This window comes from Sciurus carolinensis, chromosome 8 (genome assembly GCF_902686445.1).
Source record: "Sciurus carolinensis chromosome 8, mSciCar1.2, whole genome shotgun sequence".
Taxonomy (NCBI): domain Eukaryota; kingdom Metazoa; phylum Chordata; class Mammalia; order Rodentia; family Sciuridae; genus Sciurus; species Sciurus carolinensis.
Window position 1 is genome coordinate 91639690 of NC_062220.1, and position 12659 is coordinate 91652348.

Genomic DNA, 12659 nt, shown 5'->3' on the forward strand with positions numbered 1-12659 from the left:
GCCCATTTATTGATTGGGTTCTTTGTATTTTGGGTGTAAAGTTTTTTAAGTTCTTTATAAACTTTGGACATGGGCGCTTTGTCTGACTTGTGTGTCTCTGTCTGAAGAGTCTGTAGTCTCTCTTTTCACATTATTGATTGTTTCCTGTGCTGAGAAAAAACTTTTTAGTTTGAATCTATCCCATTTATTGATTCTTGCTTTTATTTCTTGTGTTATGGGGGTCTTGTTAAGGAAGTCTGGTCCTAAGCCAATGTGATTGAGATTCAGGCCTACTTTTTCTTCTATTTGGTGAAAGATCTTGAGCCTAATTCCTAGATCCTTGATGCATTTCGAGTTGAGTTTTGTGCAGGGTGAGAGATAGGGGTTTAATTTCATTTTACTACATATGGATTTCCAGTTTTCCCAGCACCATTTGTTGAAGAGGCTATCTTTTCTCCATTGTACATTTTTGGCACCTTTGTCTAGTATGAGATAACTTACTTATGTGGGTATGTCTCTGTGTCTTCTATCCTGTACCATTGATCTACCTGTCTGTTTTGGTGCCAATACCATGCCATTTTTGCTTTGGCTATTCTGGGTCTTTTGTTCTTCCAGATGAATTTCATGAATGCTTTTTCTATTTCTATTAGAAATGTCATATGGATTTTAAGCAAAGGCCTTGTAACTTTTTATAGGTGAGTCTCCATTGCAATGTAACAGATGTTCAAAAAATAACTCTAGAGTTGAATAAAAATAGAACTGATCAAAAAACCATTAACCTAGGTATGTAGGATCCAAATTGTGAGCCTGAAAAATACAGCATTTAAGAAATGTTGATGGACCTTTATTTAATTAATTTATTTATATGTGGTTCTGAGAATCAAACCCAGTGCCTCGCACATGCTAGGCAAGTGCTTTACCACTGCGGCACAATCTCAGCCCTTCAATGTGATCTTGATATTGCTCTTAATGGAGAAGTTGATTCATCTATGCCCTTGAGGAATCCAGGAAATGACAGCTGAGCTGTCTTATCATCCTGAGCTACCGAAAGGAATATGGATTTGGGTCTTCTGAAGGGTGGTGAGAGCAAGTTATGGGAGGGTGAGGGGAAAGGTTTAGTTAAGATTGAATAGCCTGAGGCAGGAAGATTGAGAGTTTGAGGCCAGTCTCAGAAACTTAGGGAGACCCTGTCTCAAAAAATTTATAAAGGGATGGGTGTAGTGGTCCATGTCTGTAATCCCAGTGACTTGGGAAGCTGAAACAGGAGGATCACAGGTTCAAGGCTAACCTCACTAATTTAGCAAGGCTCTAAACAACTTAATGAGAACCTGTCTCAAATTAAAATAAAAAGTCCTGGGGATGTGGCTCAGTGCTAAAGCACCCCTGTCTTCAATCCCTGGTACCCCCCCAAAAAATTAAAGAAGGACTGGGGATGTAGTTGAGTGATAAAGCACTGGGTTCAACCCCCAGTACCAAAACACAACAAACAAACAAACAAACAAAAAAACTGGAGATGGCCTGTAAAGCCACAGTTTAACAAAGAAAAGGTTTTAAGTCAATGCCTTCTGCTTTTAGTCATCCTCTACTGGGTGCTGAGAGATGTTCTTTTGAATGGAGATTTCCTTTATAGATAGATAACAATTTTACAAAAGAATAACCTTTCAGAGTTTCTGTATATACAGGTTCTCAAAATAAGCAGCTTGAATTAATATGTTAAAGAGATATTCCAGAAAAACCCAGTATCATAGAACCAATTACCAATTGCAAGGTGCTGTGAGACTGAATTGGTTTATACAATGATGAGGACAAAAGTGACTTACATCTTAACTAGAATGTACCTAATCTTATGCTTATATCAAGTTTGTCAGGCCCATTCCAAGTGCTCAAGGCACTAGGGTTTGGTGGCAAAGCTCCACATACCACTCTAAAGGTTTTATTTATAGGAAGCTGGAAACACATTGGGGGTTGGAAGCAGGGTTACTCACTGGGCAATTATGCAGTTATTATTCAAGATGGCTGCAGGCAGGTCAAGGTGAATTCCTATGAGAGGTACCATTTTAGAGTGGCATATTCTGGTCTCAACTGTTATATTTCTGGCTGATATGTTAAGAACCCTAGTCTGCTATCACAGCAGAAAGCCTGAGTCAGAACTGCTACACCAAGTGCTTTGGGAATTCTTGATACACAGGAATTGTGAAAGATAAAAGGTTGATAATTTAATGTCACTAGGTTTGGTGTGGTTTACTATTGAGCAGCAGTTATGAATCTTCAATGGGAGTGCTGAGCTTTGGGCCTGTAGGGCTAAGGACCAGATTGCACAATTGTGCCTCTGTGATAGCTGTGTGGGAAGAGGACTTTCCTCAGTGACATTTCTAATTCCTTCCTTTCCCCTCTCCCCCCATTCCTTCATGTATTTATTTATTTATCTTTTGTTACTGGGGATATAACTCCAGGGCCCAAGCATGTTAGTCAAGTGTTCTACCACTAAGCCATATTTTTGAAATTTTTTAAAAAATTTGAGAGAGGATCTCATTAAATTGCCTAGGCTGGCCTTGAACTTGCAATCCTCCTTTTTCAGCCTCCCAGGTAGCAGGGATTATAGGCATGCACCACTACAACCAACTGATTGAATGTTTTTGAGACTTATTATGACAATCAACTCTTGCTGGGTGCTTGATATATAACTGTAATCCCAGCTACTTGGTAGGCTAAGGTAGGAGGATCCCAAGTTCAAGACCAGCCTGAACACTTTAGAAAGATCCTGTCTCAAACAAAAAAATAAAAAGGCTGGGAATGTAGATTAGTGGTAGAATGCCCCTGGATTCAGTACTCAGAAGAAAAAAAATCAATCATTCATCCACTCATTCATTCATTCATTTATTCCTTTCTTCATTGAACATGAAATGAGACCCTCTACTGTTGTAGAGGGAATTTAGGAGCTGAAGTGACTGCAGGGATCTGTCTGCGGCAGTTGGTCCTCACAATTAGGCAGGAAGGACTTTAAACAAGTTCCACAGGATGACAGGAAGGAGTTTATAGAGAAAGGTAGAGTAAGGGCACACAGCAAGGCACTGGGTGGAGGTCTCTGAGAAAGCAGTGTAGTTCATAGTCTGGGTTTTTAAGGGGTTTGGATCCCTCTGTCCTTGTCTTATTCTCTCATACCTTTTCGATTGATAAGTGACTTGTTGCCTTTGCTTTTTCTTTTGTATTGCCCTTAGTAAACTATTTTGTGAGGGTCACGATGACCTGGTCACAAGACATAGCTGTGACATGGTTTTGAAACAATAATTTCCTTATGGGGCTATAATTAACTATGATTGGGGAATATTTAACATAACAATTCTCATTTTCCAGATGTTTGTTTTGATAAAATTTCTACTACTCCCAGTCCTGTACTTATGGACTCCCTTTGATGTACATGTTTGATGCCCTCCCTATGAGTTACTTCCCTTTAGTGTCCTCCCATACCTACACATGACTATCACTATGGAATGACACTTTTCCAAGTGGTCTTTGCCTTCATGAAGCTTATGTAATTAAAAATGTTGAACCAATAATTATCCATATACCAATAATGTTTTAATGATCAGGGTTTTTTTTTTTTTGTTATTTATTTATTTACAGATGGGGTCTTGCTATGTTGCCCAGGCTGGTTTTGAACTCCTGGACTGAAGAGATCCTCCCTAACTTAGCCTCCCCAGTATTGGGACTCCCCAGGTGTATGCCACCATAGCTGGCTCAATGATGAGTTCTTTTTTTCTGGTACCAGGGACTGAACCTAGGGGCACATAACCACTGAGCCACATCCTCAGTCCTTTTCTGTATTTTATTTACAGCAGGGTCTCACCAAGTTGCTGAGGCTGGCTTTGAACTTGCAATCCTCCTGTCTCAGCCTCCTGAGCTGTTGGGATTACAGGTGTGTGCCACCGTGCTCAGCTTCAGTGATCAGTTCTATGAAGACATATGGAGTACCTATTCTAGGGCATCTCAGGAAGTCTTCCCACAGAAAGGGACAAATCAGCAGAGACATAGAGGACAAATAGGAGTTGTTGGAACAAGGAATAAAAGAAAGCATCCCAGGAGGTGGAGTAAGTCTTTAGACGAGGCTTCATAAATGTGAGAAAGGGAAAAAGCCAAGGTGGAACTGGAGTCTGTGGTACAAGAGACAGAGTCATAAGATGATGCTGGAGAGGTAGATGGGATGAGGTTGTCTCAGGTCCGAAATAAAGTGTGAAAGACCTGGATCTCAAAGACTAAGCAGGATGAGAAGGAAACAAAATTCCACAATTATTTGTTAGGACTGATAAAAGCTACTTTCATGTTTTTCTTATTGTGGATTGAGATCACTAGAGTATTGTAAATTCAAATTTAGGGAATTGCTAAAACTATTTAAAAAATAAAATTAAAATGGGGGATAGCTCATTTGTAGAGTGCTTTTCTAGTATGCACAAGGCCCTGAATGGGATCCCTAGCACTGCAGAACAAAACAAACAACCCCACCCACAACCCCCACAAAACAAACAACTGGGTGTTGTACCATGAACCTATAATACTAGCTACTCAGGAGGCTGAAGCTTGGTCCCCATCTTCCTTGCCCCCAATGTAGAAATATCAGAGGGCATCACACATAAGTAAGGTTAGGTATTATTTCTTCCCAAATTAATTTTGTCCTGTGAGTTAAGGTAAAAAGTGATTTAAATCTGTGTTCTGGGTGCCTACCATCCACCATTTGCTTGCTGCTTACCTGTCCATCACCTGCCTCTCACCTACCCATCACCCACTACCCGAGATTCACCTCCCGATCATCTGACAGCAGTCAGCAGACTGACCACAGACTTCCAGTGGAGCACCAGCTGCCTGCTGTTGCCTGGAAGTTCACTGTCACAGTACCTGCAGGTTTGGTTATACATGGCTGCCACCATTTTGAGACAACAGCCAGGACTTGTAGGACCCCTGGCTGGACTGACTTTGCCCCATCTCCAGGATCCCTCAGGCCGACCAATTACTCCCTGCCTCTGGGGCCCTCACTTCGACTGACTTCTCTTGCCACCAGGACCCCCAGACCAACTGATTGCACCCCACCTCCAGGACCCCTGCCCAACCAACTGCATCCTGCCTCCAGGACCTCCAACTGACCACCCCACACCCTGAGCTGCAGCTCCCCATTTTCCAACACATTTGGAAGCCAGAGCAGCTATCTTGGATAATGCTGGAAGCTCTACCTCCCATCTTAAGTGGGGCAAATCCAATACTGAGATGCCTGCTGGAGACTGGAAACTCATTGTCAGGTACCTCTCATACATCAGGCTACTGAAGACTGGGAGGTTTGAATACTATATGACTGGTATACTGTAGAATTTCTTTTTTTCTCCTTATTGAAAAATTTTAAGTTTTTATTTCTTTACTTTTCTTGCTCTCTTTTCCTTTAGTTTACCTGTTCCCTCAGAGTCTCTTTCTCCCTTTTCCCATGTAAACAACTGACTTCCTTTGATTACACTCTCACTTTCTATGATCTAGAACTTCTATATATTCTTTTCTTATCCCATTAATAGCTACATGCTACAAGCCTCCACATCCTCTTGGTCCTCCATTAGAAACTGCAGACCTTATTGCAAACCTGTTTGTTTTACTGAAGATAATAATTGAACTAATTTTGTTTATTATGACAATATTGTTAACGTCCTCATAGGGGCTATTTGGTTTCGGGTTGCATACTGTCTGACTGGACACTGCTAATATTAATCTACCCCTTAAAGAAAAGGTTTAGAAACCAGTAGGGTCACTATAAGCCTATGGTGGGGGGGAACTGTAATACCTCAGATCTGCACTGCTAGAGGGGAAGATACCTGAATAACATGAAAAAACAAGGGAAGAAAATGATCCAAACAAATCTAGATTCTATATTAACAGAATCCAGTGACAGTATGATAGAAGAAATGTCGAAAAGGACTTCAGATTATGCATGATTAAAATGATTCATGAGGCAAAGGATGAGATAAGAGAGCAAATTCAGGCAATGAATGATCATTCCAATAAGTAGTTGAAAGAGCAAATGCAGGAAGCAAAAGATCATTTCAACAAAGAGATAGAAATTCTCAAAAAAAACAAAACAAAACAAATGGAAATCCTTGAAATGAAGGAAACAAACCAAGTAAAAAACTTAATGGAAAGCATCACCAACAGACTAGACCACTTGGAAGACAGAACCTCAGAAAATGAAGACAAAATATTTTACCTTGAAAATAAAGTTGCCCAAATAGAGGAGATGGTAAGAAATCATGAACAGAACCTCCAAGAACAATGGGATATAATGAAAGGACCAAATTTAAGAATTATTGGGATTGAGGAAGGCACAGAGATACAAACCAAAGGAATGAACAACCTATTCAATGAAATAATAGCAGAGAATTTCCCAAACCTGAAGAATGAAATGGAAAATCAAATACAAGAGGCTTATAGGACAGCAAATACACAAAATCACAACAGAGTCACATCAAGGCACGTGATAATAAAAATATCTCACATATAAAATAAAGATAGGATTTTGAAGGCTATGAGAGAAAGGCATCAGATTACATATAGGGGGGAACCAATACGAGCAGATTTCTCGGCCCAGACTCTAAAACCTAGAAGGGCCTGGAACAACATATTTCAAGCTCTGAAAGAACATGGTTGCCAACCAAGAATCCTATACCCAGTAAAACTAACCTTCAGATTAGAAGACAAAATAAGATCCTTCCATGATAAACAAAAGTTAAAAGAATTAACAAATAGCAAGCCTGCGCTACAGAATATTCTCAACAAAATATTCCATGAGGAGGAAATTAAAAACAACACTGAAGGTCAGCTAAGGAAGGAACTACCTTAAAGGAAAAACCAATCAAAGGAGAAACCAAGTCAAGTTAAAAACCAAAAATGAGCCCAAATGACCTGGAATATAAATCATATCTCAATAATAACACTGAACATTAATGGCCTAAACTCATCAATCAAAAGACATAGACTGACAGAATGGATTAAAAAGAAAGACCCAACAATATGCTGCCTGCAAGAGACTCATCTCATAGAAAAAGACATCCACAGACTAAAGGTGAAAGGATGGGAAAAAACCTACCACGCACATGGACTCAGTAAAAAAGTGGGGGTTTCTATCCTTATTTCAGATAAAGTGAACTTCAAGCCAAAGTTAGTCAGAAGGGATAAAGAAGGACATTTCATACTGCTTAAGGGAACCATAAATCAGGAAGATATAACACTAGTAAATATTTATGCCCCAAACAATGGTGCATCCATGTACATCAAACAAATCCTTCTCAATTTCAGGAATCACATAGACCACAACACAATAATTCTGGGTGACTTTAACACACCACTGTCACCACTGGATAGATCTTCCAAACAAAGACTCAAAAAAGAAATCATAGAACTCAATAACACAATCAATAACTTAGATTTAAAAGACATATACAGAATATTCCATCCATCCACGAGTGAAACACTTTCTTCTCAGCACATGGAACCTGCTCAAAAATAGACCATATGTTATGCCACAAAGCAGCCCTTAGGAAATGCAAAAAAATAGAGAAACTACCTTGTGTTCTATCACATCATAATGGAATGAAATTAGAAATCAAGGAAAAATTACTCCAACACCTGGAGACTAAATAATATCCTATTGAAAGAAGCATAAATAGCAGAAAACATCAGGGAGGAGATAAAAAAATTATTAGAGGTCAATGAGAATGATGATACAACACATCAAAATCTCTGGGACACTATGAAAGCAGTACTAAGAGGAAAATTCATTGCATGGAGCGCATTCAAGAAAAGGATAAAAAGTCCATAACTAAATGACCTAACATTACAGATCAAAGCCCTAGAAAAAGAAGAACAGAACAACAGCAAGAGTAGTAAAGACAGGAAATAATTAAAATCAGAGCTGAAATCAATGAAATTGAAACAAAAGAATTCAAAAAATTGGCAAAACAAAAAGTTGGTTCTTTGAAAAAGTAAACAAAATAGACAAATCCTTAGCCACACTAACAAAGAGGAGAGAGAAAACTCAAATTACTAAAATTCATGATGATAAATAAAACATCATGACACACACCACTGAGATACATAACATAATGAGAAGTTACTTTGAAAATCTATATTCCAACAAAATAGAAACTACCGAAGACATTGACAAATTTCTAGAGACATATGCTCCTCCCAAACTGAACCAGGAGGACATACACAATTTAAACAGATCAATATCAAGCAATGAAATAGAAGAAGCCATTAAAAACATACCATCCAAGGAAAGCCCAGGACCAGACGGATTCTCAGCCGAGTTCTACAAGACCTTCAAAGAAGAACTCATTCCAATACTTCTCAAAGTATTCCAGGAAATAGAAAAGGAGGGTACCCTACCAAACTCATTCTATGAAGCTAATATCACCCTCATACCCAAACCAGGAAAAGACACATCAAGGAAAGAAAATTTTAGACCAATATTCTTGATGAATATAGATGCAATGATCCTTAACAAAATATTGGCAAAACGTACCCAAAAACATGTTAACACAATCGTGCACCACGATCAAGTGGGGTTCATCCCTTGAATGCAAGGATGGTTCAACATCCGTAAATCAATAAACGTAATCCATCATGTCAATAGACTTAAGGATAAGAATCATATGGTTATTTCAATCAACGCAGAAACAGCGTTTGACAAAATACAACACCCCTTCATGCTCAAACACTAGAAAAAATAGGGATAGTAGGAACATACCTCAGCATTATAAAGGCTATTTATGCTAAGCCCATGGCCAACATCATTCTTTTTTTTTTCTTTTTGTGCGGTACTGGGGATCGAACCCAGGGCCTCGTGCTTGCAAGGCTATCTCCCCAGCCCCAACATCATTCTTAATGGAGAAAAACTGAAACCATTTCCTTTAAAAATGGGAACAAGACAGGGATGTCCTCTTTCACCACTTTATTCAACATTGTCCTCGAAACTCTAGCCAGAGCAATTAGGCAGACTAAAGAAATTAAAGGGATACGAATAGGAAAAGAGGAACGTAAGCTGTCACTATTTGCTGATGACATGATTCTATATTTAGAGGATCCAAAAACCTCCTCCAGAAAACTTCTAGACCTCATCAATAAATTCAGCAAAATAGCAGGCTATAAAATCAACACGCATAAATCTAAAGCATTTTTATACATAAGTGATGAAACATCTGAAACGTAAAGGAGGAAAACAACTCCATTTGCAATAGTTTCAAAAAAATACTTGGGAATCAATCTAACCAAAGAGATGAAAGATATCTACAATGAAATCTACAAAACATTGAAGAAAGAAATTGACGAAGACCTTAGAAGATGGAAAGATCTCCCATGTTCTTGGATAGGCAGAATTAATATTATCAAAATGGCCATACTTCCAAAGGTACTATACAGATTTAACATAATTCCAATTAAAATCCCTATGACATTTCTCATAGAAACAGAAAAATCGATCATGAAATTCATCTGGAAGAACAAAAGACCCAGAATAGCCAAAGCAATCCTGGGCAGGAAAAGTGATGCAGGAGGTATCACTACACCAGACCTTAAACTCTACTATAGGGCAATAGTAACAAAAATGGCATGGTACTGGCACCAAAATAGATAGGTAGTTCAATGGTACAGGATAGGAGACACAAAGACATACCCACATAAGTACAGTAACCTCATACTAGACAAAGATGCCAAAAACTTACAATGGAGAAAAGTTAGCCTCTTCAACAAATGGTGCTGGGAAAACTGGAAATTCATATGCAGTAAAATGAAATTATCTATCTCTCACCCTGTACAAATCTCAATTCGAAACAGATCAAGGATCTAGGAATTAGGCTCAAGATCTTTCACCAAATAGAAGAAAAAGTAGGCCTGAATCTCCATCACATTGTCTTAGGACCAGACTTCCTTAACAAGACCCCCATAGAGCAAGAAATAAAAGCAAGAATCAATAAATGGGATAGATTCAAACTAAAAAGTTTTTTCTCAGCACAGGAAACAATCAATAATGTGAAAAGAGAGACTACAGACTCTTCAGACAGAGACACACAAGTCAGACAAAGCGCCCATGTCCAAAGTTTATAAAGAACTTAAAAAACTTTACACCCAAAATACAAAGAACCCAATCAATAAATGGGCTAAGGAAATGGGCAGACACTTCACAGACGAAGATATACAGGTGATCAACAAATATATGAAAAAGTGCTCATCAATCCTAGTAATTGAGAATGCAAATTAAAACCACCCTAAGATTTCATCTAACTCCAATTAGAATGGCTATTATCAAGAACACAAGCAACAGTAAGTGTTGGCATGGATGTGGGGAAAAAAGCACACTCATACATTGCTGGTGGAGTTGCAAATTGGTACAGCCACTCTGGAAAGCAGTATGGAGATTCCTCACAAAGCTTGGAATGGACCCACCATTTGACCCAGCTATCCCATTCCTCAGCTTATACCCAAAGGAATTAAAATCAGCATACTACAGTGATGCAGCCACATCAATGTTCATAGCAGCTCAATTCACAACAGCTAGATTGTAGAACCAACCTAGAAGCCCTTCAATTGACGTATGGATACAGAAACTGTGGTATATATACAAAGGGAATATTACTCAGTCATAAAGAAGACTAAAATTATGGCATTTGCTGGTAAATGGATGAAGTTGGAAATATGCTAAGTGAAATAGGCCAAGTCCAAAAAACCAAAGGCCGAATATTTTCTCTGATAAGTGCATGACAATATGTAATGAGGGGGGTGATGGGGGAAGAGAAGAATGAAGGAACTTTGGATGGTGTAGAGGAAAAAGTGGTGGGAGGGGGTGGGTATGGAAAAACAGGAGAATGAAACAGACAGTATTACCCTATATATATATCTATATATATCTCTCTCTCTATATATATAGATATATATATGATTACATGAATGGTGTGAATCTATTTTGTGTGCAACCAGAGAAAGGAAAAGTTGTACCCCATTTGTGTACAGTGAATCAAAATGTGTATGTAAAAATAAAAATATTTTAATTAAAAAAATCTGTGTTCTGAATATTAAATTATGGGACATGCTCAACACAGTGCATTGCACATACTATATATGTTTATTTATTTAGTGTTTGGCTCAACAACAAAAAAATGGCCTCGATGGATATGGTCCCTAAGTCTCTGATGTGCATGATTTAAAAAGAAATTTTTTTTCAGTAGTCTGCTCTGAGGTGGCTTGATTATCTTTGCATTTAGCTGGTGGCTGTGCTTGTGTTGGTTCCTCTAGGGTGGGCTAATTCACATGCCCACCCTAGAGTGAAGGAGATTACCTGACAACATTTCTGTCATCATCCAACAGGCTTCTCCAGGATCACTCACAAAGAAGTGGTTACAGTTTTCCTAGTGGGCAAACCTCAATGTATAAGCACCTAAGAAGGTTTGTCTACATTTTGTTTGCCAATGTCTTATTGGTCCCAAGGAAGTCATTAAGGACAAATTCAGAATTAAGAGATGGATATGCAAAACTTGAAGCAAACAAGGATAAAAACTGTTACCATTTTTCTAACTACCATACACCTTTAGAGGAATTCTGGCACCAATTACTGAGCTTTTTGTGCTACAAATGTGAAATAACATTAGGTTTCCCAACATATCGCACTGTTGTCACTGAAATAGGCCAAATCTATCTGTGCTTTCAAAGACTTTTCTGGTTGCAGGCATTTTCTTATCCTCAATCCCGTAATTTTTTTTTTTTTTTTTTTTTTTTAAGATGTGGTCTCAAGTTTCACAGCCTGGCCTTCAACTATCAGTTCTCCTGCTGTCTTGGCTTCCTAAATAGTTGGGATTACAAATGTGTGCCACTGTGCCTGGTAAGAAATAGGTCTTATACTGGGAATATGGATTGGTGTTGGAAAACAGAAAACTTTAAAGCCTATACTAGAAGCCACTGAAAAAAGCAAACCACAAAAATTTAAGGTAGGTGAACTAAGTGGAATTTGAAAGTAAAGATGAAAAAAGTAAAAAAAAAATTGGCTTTATGGGGGTTGGGGTTGTAGCTCATTGGTAGAGCACTTGCCTCTTTCACGTGAGGTACTGGGTTCAATTCTCAGCTCCACACAAATAAAAATAATAATAAAGGAATTCTGTCCACTCACAGCTAAAAAATTTTTTTAATTGGTATTGCGAAATTGAATATTTCATATACCCTATATAACAGGAAATCCACTTCGAGGTGATTACTAAAAAGAATAATTTACACAAGTGTATCAGGGGACAGGTACAAATTACTCATAACAGTACTTGTTCACTTACGAAAAAAGTCACGAAAACCTGGAAACTGTTCAAAATTCCACGATTGACGACCTTGGTCTTGAAGCCCATTTTCCTCTTCAAAGTTAATATGCAGTGGGCCAGCACCACCCCCGCCCGAAGGGGCACACGCAGGCCACGACTGCCCAAACCATGCACAAGACCTCGTGTGTGTCCCGTCGGAATAACCAGAACTGACCACCTGCCAGGGCTGCGAACCTTGGAAGCACCACGCCCCGCCCCACACGGCTCTCTGCGCGGGCTCCGCCCACTGGAGCTGAGAGGGCGTGCCCGGGCGCGGGAGGCGTGGCCAGGGTGCGGGAGGCGGGGCCTGTGCCCGGA